Raw genomic sequence first — 12,909 nt, 5'->3', positions numbered from 1 at the left:
ATAAAAGACCCACTCCCACTCCCAGATTATGTACTCTCCAGGTGGCTCTGGCATTTGACTTGTCAGAATTAGCTCCCAGTGCCAGCCTCTGCCAGCTGATGCTGCGGCTAAGCCTAACCAACCATCACCCACTCTAATTTTTGCTTGTGCCAGTCGTGACAGTCAGCCCACTGTGGCCCTTCCCGAGAAAAGACTATCTTTTAAAAGAGAGAAAGAGAGGATAGTTACCATTCCATTTCTTGAATACACAGTATCCCTTTGGGGACACCGTGGCCAGACAATCCCAGGAATTGTTTTCCTTTGTTGGACAGTGGTCCACGCTTGGTCACATTAACCACCACTGTCCAATAAAGAATAAGGAAATGCTTCTATGAATTAGTCTTGGATGCATCTTCTCAAAGCAATAGTCAACCGTGGGCTGCTTCTCTATGCTGCTGTGTGTGCTGGTTCTAAAAGCTCTGAAATGGCTGTGTGAGCCTGCAGAAATTCTTTTTAACCAGCCACACTTAAGGGCTTTGGAGCCAACCTGTAGGAAACTCCGAAGACCATGGGTCGTGGAAAAATGTCTTGAGTTGCTTCTCTTTCTTGCCATGGTGACAGCTTTTGGGGGCAGCTGGGGGAGTGAAGGGATGGTCTCAGCTTTCCAGAATCCTCTCCTGGCTCTTCTCCCTCAGCATAGGGGGTTATTTTATTAGTGTAAAGCCCTAGGTGTGAGTATCCATTTACTCTGCTGCCTCTCTGGTGAATGAAATTCTTCAGTCTGACAGTGTATCAGGAAAATGTCCTCTTGGAAGCTGCATTTGCATGCCTGAAGGTCGGGCAAGCAAGGCAGAATAGGAGCAGACATCCAAGTCAGGGGTACAGACAGGTGCGTTGCATTTGGAGGGCATCAGTAAAATTACAGTTGGGACAAATTTGCCACATCTCTTCTAAGCTGGTAACTAATTTTAAAGAATCTTTTAGCTTCTTTCCCCTCCTCCCATCTTCCATCCCAGGATAAAAATACCAGCATCATTGTCCATAGGAAAGGCAGAAGGCAACCCACAATGGTCAAAGGCAGGGCAAGAGGTCATGGGCAACAGGGATCAGACGGCAGCAAAGGGAGCTCAAGGGAAGTGGTTGTGATGACTCAGCATGAGTGAGGTCAAGGAGCAGCTTTGGGGCTGACCCAGCTAGGGAGTCAGAGCTTTGTTTCCAGGGAAGGGCGAGTGGGAAAAGTTCCCGGGTTATGATGGTCATCCGATTGCCCTTTAGAAATAAGGCAGAAAGAACCTAGCTTGATAGCTTAGTGGCACTGGTTAGTGTCCTGCCTGCTCCATTCCCATCCAGCTCCCTGATTGTGGCCTGGGAAAGCAGTTAAGAATGATCCAAAGCCTTGGGCCCCTGTATGCATGTGGAAGACCAGGAAGAAGCTCCTGTATCGTGGCTCTGGTTTGGTTCAGCTCTAGCTGTTGCGCCATTTGGGGAGTGAAGCAGTGGATGAAAGATCTTTCTCTGTCTCTCCTTCTCTTTGTAAATCTGACTTTCTAATGGAAATAAATAAATCTTTATGAACAAGGCACTTAAAAAAATGAAACTCAAAGGAGGATAAAAGTGAGTATGAGTCAGGCCAATGCTTGAGGTGGGGTGCCAGGCACCTACAAAGAAGAGGAAGAAGATGCAAGGCTATAGATCACATGGGTGGAGAAAGGAAGACTCCCACTGGCTGCCATCCACAGTAGTTCAGAGATGCCGAGCCCCTCTCCACTCGGTAATCCCTGCTCCGCTGGCTGGTGGGAGTGTGGGCATGCTGACTTACGAGACTGCAGGGCAGGGTTACATGTACTGCTGAGTTAGCGAACACTCTGCCATTCACCTGCTGGAGGAAAGTATGTGTCCCAGATGAGATTCCTATGTCCAAACGGGCAGCAGTCATGGGCCGTATTCACCTCCCCACAGTAGTTAAGATCACAACTTCTGGAGTCAGTTATGTGCCCTGGAGTCCTGGTTTTGCCTCCAGCAGCAAATGGACAGATGACTTGCAGTGTTTCAGGTCACTCATCTGATGTAAGTAATGTGGGGCTCAGAGGCTCTTGGGAAGGGCAGGTAGAAAAGAGTTGGCCTTGGCCCTGGAACACAATCTGCTCTCATTAAATAGCATCACTAATAATAGCACAACCATGGCATCTCTATATGTAAATTCTATAGAGGTAAAATAGTGTCGCATGCTGAGGAAATGACAGTTCAGTGTAGTGAGCTAGGCTTTGTCTCTCTTTCTAGGGCTAACCACCAAACTCTTGGAGTTTCCTTGGAGAGTGTTCATTGTTCATCATGGAACCTGCTATGTTGTGTTAAGCAGATGACACAAGCATGGCTGGCCACATCAGAAACAACAAGACTGAATCCATGCAGTGTAATGGTGTTGCTGCCAGGACTGTGGACCCCAAGGCTCTGGTGAGTGTGGGTACTGGGCGTGCTCAGTGTGGGGACTGCTAGTCACGGGCACCAGGAGGATAAAGAGAACCCACAGACACTGAAGCTTCATGTTTTGGAACCTTATGGTCCCTGATTCTGCACCTAATGCCTGTTCGTTTGGTTAGTTTAGTCTATGGTAAAGCTGTAATACTAAGCAGAGTATTTTTCTGAATTCTGTTTGTCATTCAGATCTGAGTAGGTTCCTGTTGGCATGTGAACTTGTGATTGGTGTTAGATGTCTTGGGCAGACTCGTGCCCTTAACCTTGAGTATGACTGACTCTGTGTACCAGATGACCTGAGGTACAGCTTTGGAGCCCTGCTCAATGAAGCACTCCACAGGCACCGCATCTGTCAGAACTGCAGTCTCCATGCTCAAAATCTGGCTGAAAACAGCCCCTGCCTCTGCATCTGTGTTGCAATCATTCACATACCCTAAGACCACACCACCCATCTGGTTGTGTAAGTTGACAACTCCTTTGTGACCTTTACAAACACCCTGTGTATTCTTATAAAGCATGCTCTGCCCTGTAGGTTGGGGTACGCAGTGAGGTCGAATTGAGTGCAACAGCTATTGATTCAACTTCTGCACAGTGCACAGTTGTTGCCTGGTACCCAGCCAAGCCATGAACATCCAGGACAGCAGTTTGTCAAATGCCCTTGAGCATAGAGTTACCTTGTCTCTTGCCAACATGTTTTCCCTGCATGGCTCTTGGCTCTCACTTCATCCCATCCATTTCTAAAAGAAAGAATGAAGGACTCATGGTATGCTCTGTGGCAGAAACTGCAGCCTTGATGCCAAGTGCCCCTGTGTTTACTTCTCAGCTGCTTTGGCAGTTAGATTTGGGCCATATACTTGGTTGTGGCTAATGGGCTGTGAAGTCTTTAACTAGCAGTGCGCAGCCTCCAGCTCTGTCCTTTCATCTGACTAAGGATCCTTGTGCTACAGATGGTGTGAGGGCAGGCTGGGAAGCCTTGGCTGGCCCATGTCCCTGAGTAGTTATGTGCAGTAAACACATCCCAGCCGTTCAGGGGCTGGGCTAGCACAGACGGTCAAGTATGTGTTTTGTTTTTTTGAGATTTCAGTTTTTGTTTGCTTTGTTACCACTGGTCAACAGGTTCAGCTTCATTTGGACATGGTAAATTCAGCAAATGGGACAGCTATGGGCTAAGACTTAGGGGTTAGTAAAATATAGATCAGGATTTGTAGTGCTAAGCTCAAGAAAAAGCAGGGGAAGACAGTGAAAATGCTATATTTTGGACTGACTATATATTTTGCATTCAAGTTCAAGAAAAAGCTTTCTGAAATATATTTTACAGAATATAGTTGGGAATCCGACCATGGTACAGAGGAAGGTTTTTCAGTCTGTCTCCCGTGACAGGACTCAATAATTCCTTTTTTTTTTTTTGCAGTAGTGCTGTGCATGATGGGATGTTTGGTTGAGTCCTGACCTCTATACACTGGAGGTTAGCAGCATAACCCAGACTCCACCCCCTAGACTTATGACCATCAGAAATGTCTTCAGATATCCTTCTCCTGCTGAGAAGCACAGGCTCAGAATAAAGTGTTGGGACAGAACAAAGATGTTCAGAGCACAGAGGCATAGAAGCTGCCACTGAGGACGTCCGTTAAAAGTTGATTCCCACTGTCCCCTAGCTTGCTGTTTGTGAATAGCCACAACTGTGCACACTCTGACTTTCTCTAGCACAAACATGAAATAACAGCGGCGATTCTGAATGCTCATGAACTAATGTACATAGCACTTTATAAGCTGCACAGCGTTGTGTACCTCTGAGTTGAGTTCTTCAAATGACCATTTTCTAGATTCTGCAAGGAGAATATTTCAGCAGGGGAGGATAGATAGTTGTTGATTTTCTTATCCCGTCGTAACCTGAGAGAGAGGACTCAGATCACCTCCATCAACCGAGACTCCTCGTCAAGGCTGCTGTTACTTCGCCACACATTGCCGGCGCTGTCGGATTTGCACTGGGCACCTGGTTCTTCAGTTTACACTTTCTTCCTCTTGACACCAACATGTGTACCTGTGCCCGTTCTGCATATTTCTCCCACTCCAGTCTCACCTTACATGGCCAGAAGTATTAGGACTTTGAATCCAGGCTTTGAGCCATTTGCAGCTTCTTCTTTTTTAAAAGATTTATTTATTTTTATTGGAAAGTCAGATATACAGAGAGAAGGAGAGAAGGAGAGACGGAGAGGAAGCTCTTTCATCCACTGATTTACTCCTCAAGTGGCAACAACAGCCAGAGCTGAGCTGATCCAAAGCTAGGAGCCTGTAGCCTCTTCTGGGTTTCTCGTATGAATGAAGGGTCCCAAGGCTTTCGGCCGTTCTCGACTGCTTTTCCAGGCCTCAAGCAGGGAGCTGGAAGGGAAGTGGAACTGCCAGAACACAAACCAACATCTTTTACAATCCTGGTGTGTAAAAGGTGAGGACTTTAGCCCTTAGTCCACCGCACTGGGCCCCCCATTTGCAGTTTCTATGCCTCTGGGATGGGAATAATTTTGCTTGATGTCAGGACACCTATTTCTCCCAATATACAAACACCAAACCTTCATTTCCTTCATCTTTTGCTCCTAGTCATTTTCAAAGGCTAAAAAAGTAATTTTGCTGAGCAGGTTGAAGGCTAAGATGGCAGAAACTGATATCAGCTTGTACTTTTCTTGAGAATTGTCTCTTCACACTTCCAGCAATTTACACTCACCAGTGTGCCAGTGTCTTCACATCAAGGCCAACACTTGGTTCTCTTTAATTTTAGCTATGCCAATGTTGCCTATTGGTATCTCATTTGATTTCAATGAGGTTATCTTAGAGGTATGTTCCCTAACCTAAGGAGATGTTCTCATTCCTCTTTGGGAGCATGGTGACAGATTTTTGAGGAGGATTCTGGTCCTTCAGAGGGAGAGAGCACAGTCATTCAGTACGCAATGCATGCCGAGTGACGCCCTAGACGCTCTGCCAGGATGACTGCATGTAATGCTTTCAACCATCCCATACAGTCCCACGTTTCCCATCTTACACTAGAAACATTCAAAGATTTACCTCCAGTCTCATTTATGAAGACTAAATCATGACACATGGATGGCTACAGATTTCTTATGGTATTGGCACTGGGATTAAGGATTGTATTCCTTTGGAGAGGAGAGAAAAGAGGCAACAATTAACGGAATTTCTAAGTGTACTATGATATTTCTGTAGGATAGAGATTAATTGAACCTGGGATGCTGAACCCTAAATTAGCACTGAGTTCCTTTGGCCCCAGAGAACTATCGGGCACTTCTGATAGAATCATCCACATCGCGCTGCAAAGCACTTCATGGGGGGGATAGGCAACCTTGGCCTCACTTGCTCTTGTTGTGCTGTAATATCCATAACCTCTTGGCCTGCACTATTTGGTGAAGAGGCAGGACAGATACTGCCTTCGTTTCCGGATTAAAGAGCTGTATGGAGGAATGCTGTAGTGACTTGTTTAGGATCACTGAGTGGCCAGAGCCAGACAAGAATCCAAGTTCTGAGGCATTTCCATTGACAGAGATACTGTAATATGCTCACATGTGTTACAGTCAGTAACATCTCCGAGTTCTCCTAAATCTGTGTTGTTGAATGTGGAGTTACCTGCCAGAAGAAAAAGGTGCACTTTTATTACTGAAAGTATTGGTAGCCACCTTTTACTGGGTGATTACAATGTGACTGGCAATAGGCTGAAAGCTGTGTACCAGTAGGCACTGCCACGGAAGGAAAGACACCAAGGTGGGACACAAAGCTGGAACCTCAACATGCACGATGTGCTAGAGCCCGTTAACCAGTAGGCCTGTTGTGAATGCAAAAGAAAACCCAGATTGAATGGTTTTATAGAAAGCGACTTGGAGCTCTTCAGTGAGGAACCTACAGGGGTTGTGGGCTCATGCTTGGCAGGTGTTGTGATTTCTGGCGTTTGAATGAGAGAAGGCTGAGTAGGAAGCTTGCTCATCGGCGGCGAAGAGCACGTTTGGAGCTCAGCCAGTCAGCTCTAACCGACTTTCCCATGGCCTCCAACAGCCAATTCAAGGACACCAGATGGGATAGTCACGTTAGGTTATCTATCCTGACCGCCTCACTCTCCCCGAAAAGCACCCACAGCGGTGTGGAATTAGAAGCCAAAATTCACTGGCCATAGAAAGGAAATCATGACCCAGCCATTCTGTCTATTAAAAATGACTCATTTCTGACAAACTGAGATAGTACCAAATGTTCCACCAAGACTTTCTAATATATACACATTTTAGTATTTCCCCCCATTTGCCTTGCAGCTTTTAGTTGAAGAGATTAACTCTTTCAGATTAGGTCAAGACTCTGCTATTGACCCCAGGTGGTTCAATCTATAAAGCAGAAGTCAGGTTTCCTCCCAGCCAATTCTGTTCAACTCTACACGCCCTCATTTCAGTAAAAGACACAGCCATCCCCATGGTCCTTGGACCGCCTTGCCCTTCTCTGGTATCTGGTGGCCCCACCTCCCAGAGTCCTGGGGTGAGTCCTCCATGGAGCTTTTTCCACCCTCATCTTCTGCAGCCAGTCCTTTAGTCAACAATCTGAGTGCTATTTTCAGAAGGCATCAGAGCAGATCACTTTCCTGTAGTCCACCTCTTCCCACGGCCCATCAGGCTGGACTCAACCACCTGAATTCCCTGTACCTCTCCCCTCTTCACTTGAATGCTCGCTCAGAGCCACCTCCTCCCAGCAGCCCCACATAACTAAAGGACCTGCAGAGCTTGCTGGCCTGCAGGCCTCTTGAACACCTCTTCCTCACCTCTGCCTTTGGGTACAAGCTGCAAACAGCATTCCCACAAGCTGCCATCTTGCATATAAAGCAGACACTTTCTATTCATTGAATGGGCAAATGGATCAGCAGAGTGCTTTCCTCAGAGATCATCTGCTGCATTGAAATAATTGGAACTAAGTATACTTCTAATGTACGATCTTCATCACATATTTAGGTGACTGGGTGGGTTCCATGAAAACTTTCATTTTTTGGAATTTCTGTTTAGCAACACCATGTCACAATAACTTTCTGTTATTATTTCTCTCCTCCTTTCTGATCCCATTTTAAAATTTAATCATTATGATACATTCGATTAATGGTTGTGCATATTTTGCTGAGTGCACAAATCACAGTTTATACACTCACTCCCTTAATGCGGTAATTTCTTTCATATTTGATTTGCTCCTGTATATTTGAAACAATCCATCCTTCCCCTGAAGTTGTAAAACTATGCCCCATGTTTCCTTTTAAAGTCTTACTTTTGTTTGTAAAGATTTTATTTAATTTGGAAATCTACCTAAGCCTGTGTGGTTTAGTATGGCGAGGTAACATATTGGTATGGTGTGAAGATGAGAATAATGTCACAGAATGGACTCTGAGTGGTTTTGTTCCTACCCAGGCCCATCTGCTCTGCTCTCACAGTCAGTTCTTGCGAATGTGATGTGTTTCTCTGGGCAATTAAGGCAATCGGGAGGATAGAGTCTGACTTTCCTTTTGTTTGTCCTGGAGCTCTCTCCACACAAGCGCTTACAGAGCACCACATTTTCTTCTGCAGTTGAGCAGTCTTCTATTGTGTGGAGGTCAGAGTGTGTCTAAGCAATTTCCCAAAGATGGACATTTTGGCTGTCTCCAAGGACTTTTTTAGCTATCACTAACAACGTTGCAATAAATGACCTTAGACACACATCGTTTCATATGTGATAAATTCCCACAAGTGAAATGTTCGGGTTAAAGGGTTTATGCATATGCATTTGAAATTATGATAGATACTGCCAATTAGCATCCACAGCTGTTGAATTATTCCACACTTATGTCAGGGCTGCAGGAGAGCTTCTCTTTCCTCATTGGCTTGTCAATAGCAGGTGTTGAACTCGTAAATTTTTGACAAGTGAAAATGATATTGAGTATTTTTAAAAACATTTTCATTCCATTGTTTTCATGTTTTTCTGTTACACTGAGTTGTAACTAGAACTGTGGACATAAATGTAAGCTCTGTGTTTAGCTGACATTTTGTGCATAATGGACACACAATCTGTACATGTTTAGCACTCGGATGAAGCAGACAGAAAGTCTAGGAGAGGGGACACTCCTACATGTGTCGCTCAATGTCCCACTCTCTCTTTAGACTGCTGGAGTCTCGCAGTAGCTATGCCTGATTGGGACTTGACAGCTGTTCACAGTTGTGGAGTATCTTTTCTTTGGCGTGAGCATTCTTCAGTACCGTCCCTTGCATGTGTGAGGTTCACCCATGCTGCCACTTGTAACCCTCATGCTTCTTTTGCAGGATGGTTCTTCATTTTAGGAATATGTCATGATTTACTAAACAGTCTGTGATGGTGGATCCTTTGGTCAATGGTTTGCAGTATTGTGACTGAGTGTTTTTGTTCTGACTGCTGATGGCTGCATCATAGAATAACCCAAGCCCTGTGCTTCGCTTAACAGTCCTTAACTTCTAAGAGATCTGGGAACTGAGTGTACTCTGTAGGTGAGGACTGAGTGTACTCTGTAGGTGTGGACTGAGTGTACTCAGTAGGTGAGGACTGAGTGTACTCTGTAGGTGAGGACTGAGTGCACTCCTCTGTAGGTGTGGACTGAGTGTACTCCGTAGGTGAGGACTGAGTGTGCTCTGTAGGTGTGGACTGAGTGTACTCTGTAGGTGTGGACTGAGTGTACCCTGTAGGTGTGGACTGAGTGTACTCTGTAGGTGTGGACTGAGTGTACTCTGTAGATGTGGACTGAGTGTACTCCGTAGGTGTGGACTGAGTGTACTCTGTAGGTGAGGACTGAGTGTACCCCGTAGGTGAGGACTGAGTGTACTCTGTAGGTGAGGACTGAGTGTACTCTGTAGGTGAGGACTGAGTGTACCCCGTAGGTGTGGACTGAGTGTACTCTGTAGGTGAGGACTGAGTGTACTCTGTAGGTGTGGACTGAGTGTACTCCGTAGGTGAGGACTGAGTGTACTCTGTAGGTATGGACTGAGTGTGCACTGTAGGTGTGGACTGAGTGTACTCTGTAGGTGAGGACTGAGTGTGCACTGTAGGTATGGACTGAGTGTGCACTGTAGGTGTGGACTGAGTGTGCACTGTAGGTGTGGACTGAGTGTACTCTGTAGGTGTGGACTGAGTGTACTCTGTAGGTGAGGACTGAGTGTACCCTGTAGGTGTGGACTGAGTGTACTCTGTAGGTGAGGACTGAGTGTACCCCGTAGGTGAGGACTGAGTGTGCACTGTAGGTGTGGACTGAGTGTACTCTGTAGGTGAGGACTGAGTGTACTCTGTAGGTGAGGACTGAGTGTGCTCTGTAGGTGTGGACTGAGTGTACTCTGTAGGTGAGGACTGAGTGTGCTCTGTAGGTGTGGACTGAGTGTGCTCTGTAGGTGTGGACTGAGTGTACTCCGTAGGTGTGGACTGAGTGTACTCTGTAGGTGAGGACTGAGTGTACTCTGTAGGTGTGGACTGAGTGTACTCCATAGGTGAGGACTGAGTGTGCTCTGTAGGTGAGGACTGAGTGCACTCCACTGGGTGTTTGCTTCGTGCTTGGGGTGACTCTTTGTCTTGTGAATGGATCGGATGCCAGTGCTCATGCTTGCTTTCTAGACTACAAATGAGAATACCCAACATTCCTGGATTAGCCATGCTGCTTGTTGCATGACAGTTCTTCTTTGTTTTCTGCTTGAAGACAAGAATGTCCCTTTTTATTTGTGGCTTACCAAAAGCGTTATTGAAAGTTGAATTAGTTGCTTTTCTGTTTCTATTGTTTTTTCTCCGCACTTCTTCCCAGTCCTTTGCTTTCCTAAGACAAACCCTGCTAGACTTGAGTTTTAGAAATATCTGGTTGTTAAAAGCGCACTTTTGGCTTTATTTTCAGAAATTTATTTCTTGCTTGACTTTTAATTGGAATCTTTGGAAACTTCATTTCATTCGAAAGAGAGATAGGGAGGGAGAGAGAGTTGTCCCCAGTGCCGGCAACAGCCAGGGCTGGATCAGGCTGAAGCCAGGACTCGGCTCAGGCTCTCTGGAGAAGTTCCTGACACACCACCTGCTGCCTCCCACGGCATCACTAGCAGGAAGATGGGCTGAGAAACAGAGTCCAGACTCAAACCCAGCACACTGACATGGGAGGTGGCTATTTCAAGTAGTGTCTCAATTACTCCTCAAATATCATATCAATGTCACTAGAATTATAAAGCGAGTTGAAAGACAGTTCCCAAGGGTTTTAGCTGGATTGGGGCCTGAACAAAAACACAGTGTTTTCCCCTGCTAAATAATCAGTAAGTTAATGTAGCAAAGCTGTGATACTAGTTACATCATTCACCTAACAAGAATGTTTGAAGATGTAAACATTCAGAAAACCTTAGCCCTTACACCATTCCTTGGCATTTCTTTTCTGTTGCTTTCAGTGAGTCAAGGACAGCTCCTGGAAGCCCATAAAATGGTTATTACTCAAAGTTTTTGAAAGTTTGGTCGATCATCCTTCACATGAATTTTCTCCCCCTTTCAGCTCAACATTGCGAGCATCTGCTTAATGTGTCTACAGAGCAAGAAGCCCTGGCACCGAGGGGGCATTTGTGTCTCATTGTATTTTGGCAACTTCACAAGTGGTTGAATGAGATTGAGAGTAGCTGTCCTGGATGGGAAGGTAATGATAAATTTGTAACAGATGCTAAGTAATTTGTTGAACAAAATCTGTAATATATGGAAATGATTTTTTTCCTGCCCTTACTATTTCTATAACATAGGCACGATGTCCTCTATGGTTAAAATAAAACGCAGCCCTAAGTTGCTTTTTCTCTCACGGCATTGTTGGAATGATATGCTCAGATGTTTCTCTAACATACAGTTGCAGTGTACGGCAACATCACATGATGCCGCATACGGGAAAACTCTAAAGTCAGACTCAGAGGTGAGGAGTAGGGTGGTGGGTACGAGGGGCTGGGGAGAGTTGTTCTGTGGCATAAAGCTCAGTTAGCCAGCTGAGCAGCAGCGTGCACCACTGCATGCCTACACTAGCAGTACTGCATGGAGCAGCGGGAAGGATGTTAGGGGGGGTTCCTGAATTCTCGTATCACCATAAAAGATGATTTTCATTGCTTCAATCTAATGTATGTGCAGGGAGTCTAGTAAAAAATCCTTCAAAGCCAGGTTATGGGCATGTTCATGGTGTGCGTCTATGCAATATACAAATATAAATGTAGACACACATATATGTATATATTTATAATATAGGTGAAATATCTAAGCACATATGAATAAAACATCACAACACAACTTGGTGAGTATGACAATTGCACACACACACACATGCCATACAAATACTCGGCTGGTTCTAAACTGTTGGTGTTTTTCTGCTGCTGGTTTTCCTATTCGCACATCTCTGATCTGGGGTGTGCAAGGTCAGCTGTGGGATATATTGCTCCCAAGGAGTAAGAATGGAGGGAGGTAGATGTATTTTTGGAAAGACATTCGGCTGGCTCAACATAGTTTTTTTTTTAACTTGGTGGTTACATTGTCGTATGGGGTACAGTTCCATAGGTACTGGGGTTCCCTCTCTTCCCTCCCCCCATGGTGGATTCCTCCACCCCGTTGTGGGACCTCAGTTCAAAATCAGTTGATTCAACATAGTTTTAAAAGCAAAGAAAGTAAATTGACTGTCAATTTGTAAAATGTAAAACCTTATGAAGAGTCTCTCACATTTTATGTTCTATAAAAGTGGTTAATGATATTTAAAAACGGATCATTAATATGTCTTTGTGTCTGGAATGGGAAATTCCATGAAAGTCCCAATAAGAATGGCTGTGAGAGTGCCACAGGATGGAGTGATTTGAACTCATTTTGAAAAATTCTTCTGTTTTTGGCCTGGACCCCATCTAGGTAAGTCCAAGTGTTAGGGATCCCTCTTAAACATTCTATGGCGCCTACAAAACTGATCAGAAGGGACAAAGAGGGAGGTTGTTTTATTTTTATTAAATGTGCTTGTTGTAGGCTGTACACATTTTAACTTCTAATTCCTTTATACTTTGTGGATCATTAATATTTTTGCTTTTTCTGTATTTGGAGTGGGAATCAAGGTTACATAGTGGTTAACAATGCATGTCACTTGTCTGGGCTAAGGGATGCCCAGATGGCTAGAACATTATGTCTGGGTGTGTCTGGGAGGTTGCTTCCAGAGGGATTAGTGTATTTTCCCCCATCTGATCAATACCAAAGCAAAGAAGACCACCTTTAGCAGCGTGGACAGGCGTCATGCCCCTACTGAGGACTTAGGGCAGTGAGGCTGATGGAGGATAGCCTGTCGCTGATGGCACCCGGGCATCACTGTCTCCTGCCCTTGTCTGTTATCAGCACTACAGCTCTGATTTTCCTGGACCTCCACTGGAGGATGGTAGAATGAAGACAGCTTAGTCTCCTTTGCCACACGCTCTG

The 12,909-nt window shown here is 45.2% G+C and overlaps 1 long non-coding RNA gene across 2 annotated transcripts in view; it reads left to right on the top strand.

Moving 5' to 3' along the window:
* The window catches only part of LOC121159592, a 32,747-nt gene extending 21,712 nt beyond the window's left edge, over nt 1-11,035 (top strand). For both annotated transcript variants that reach the window (XR_005884395.1, XR_005884396.1), the window contains exons 2-3: nt 2,260-2,433; nt 10,988-11,035. This is a non-coding gene — a long non-coding RNA (uncharacterized LOC121159592). The remainder of the gene's footprint in view (nt 1-2,259; nt 2,434-10,987) is intronic.
* Nucleotides 11,036-12,909: the final 1,874 nt, after the last annotated feature.

Source organism: Ochotona curzoniae, unplaced genomic scaffold (genome assembly GCF_017591425.1).
Source record: "Ochotona curzoniae isolate NIBS_2020 unplaced genomic scaffold, NIBS_Ocur_1.0 contig_43, whole genome shotgun sequence".
NCBI lineage: Eukaryota > Metazoa > Chordata > Mammalia > Lagomorpha > Ochotonidae > Ochotona > Ochotona curzoniae.
This window is presented reverse-complemented; position numbering and strand designations above follow the sequence as displayed.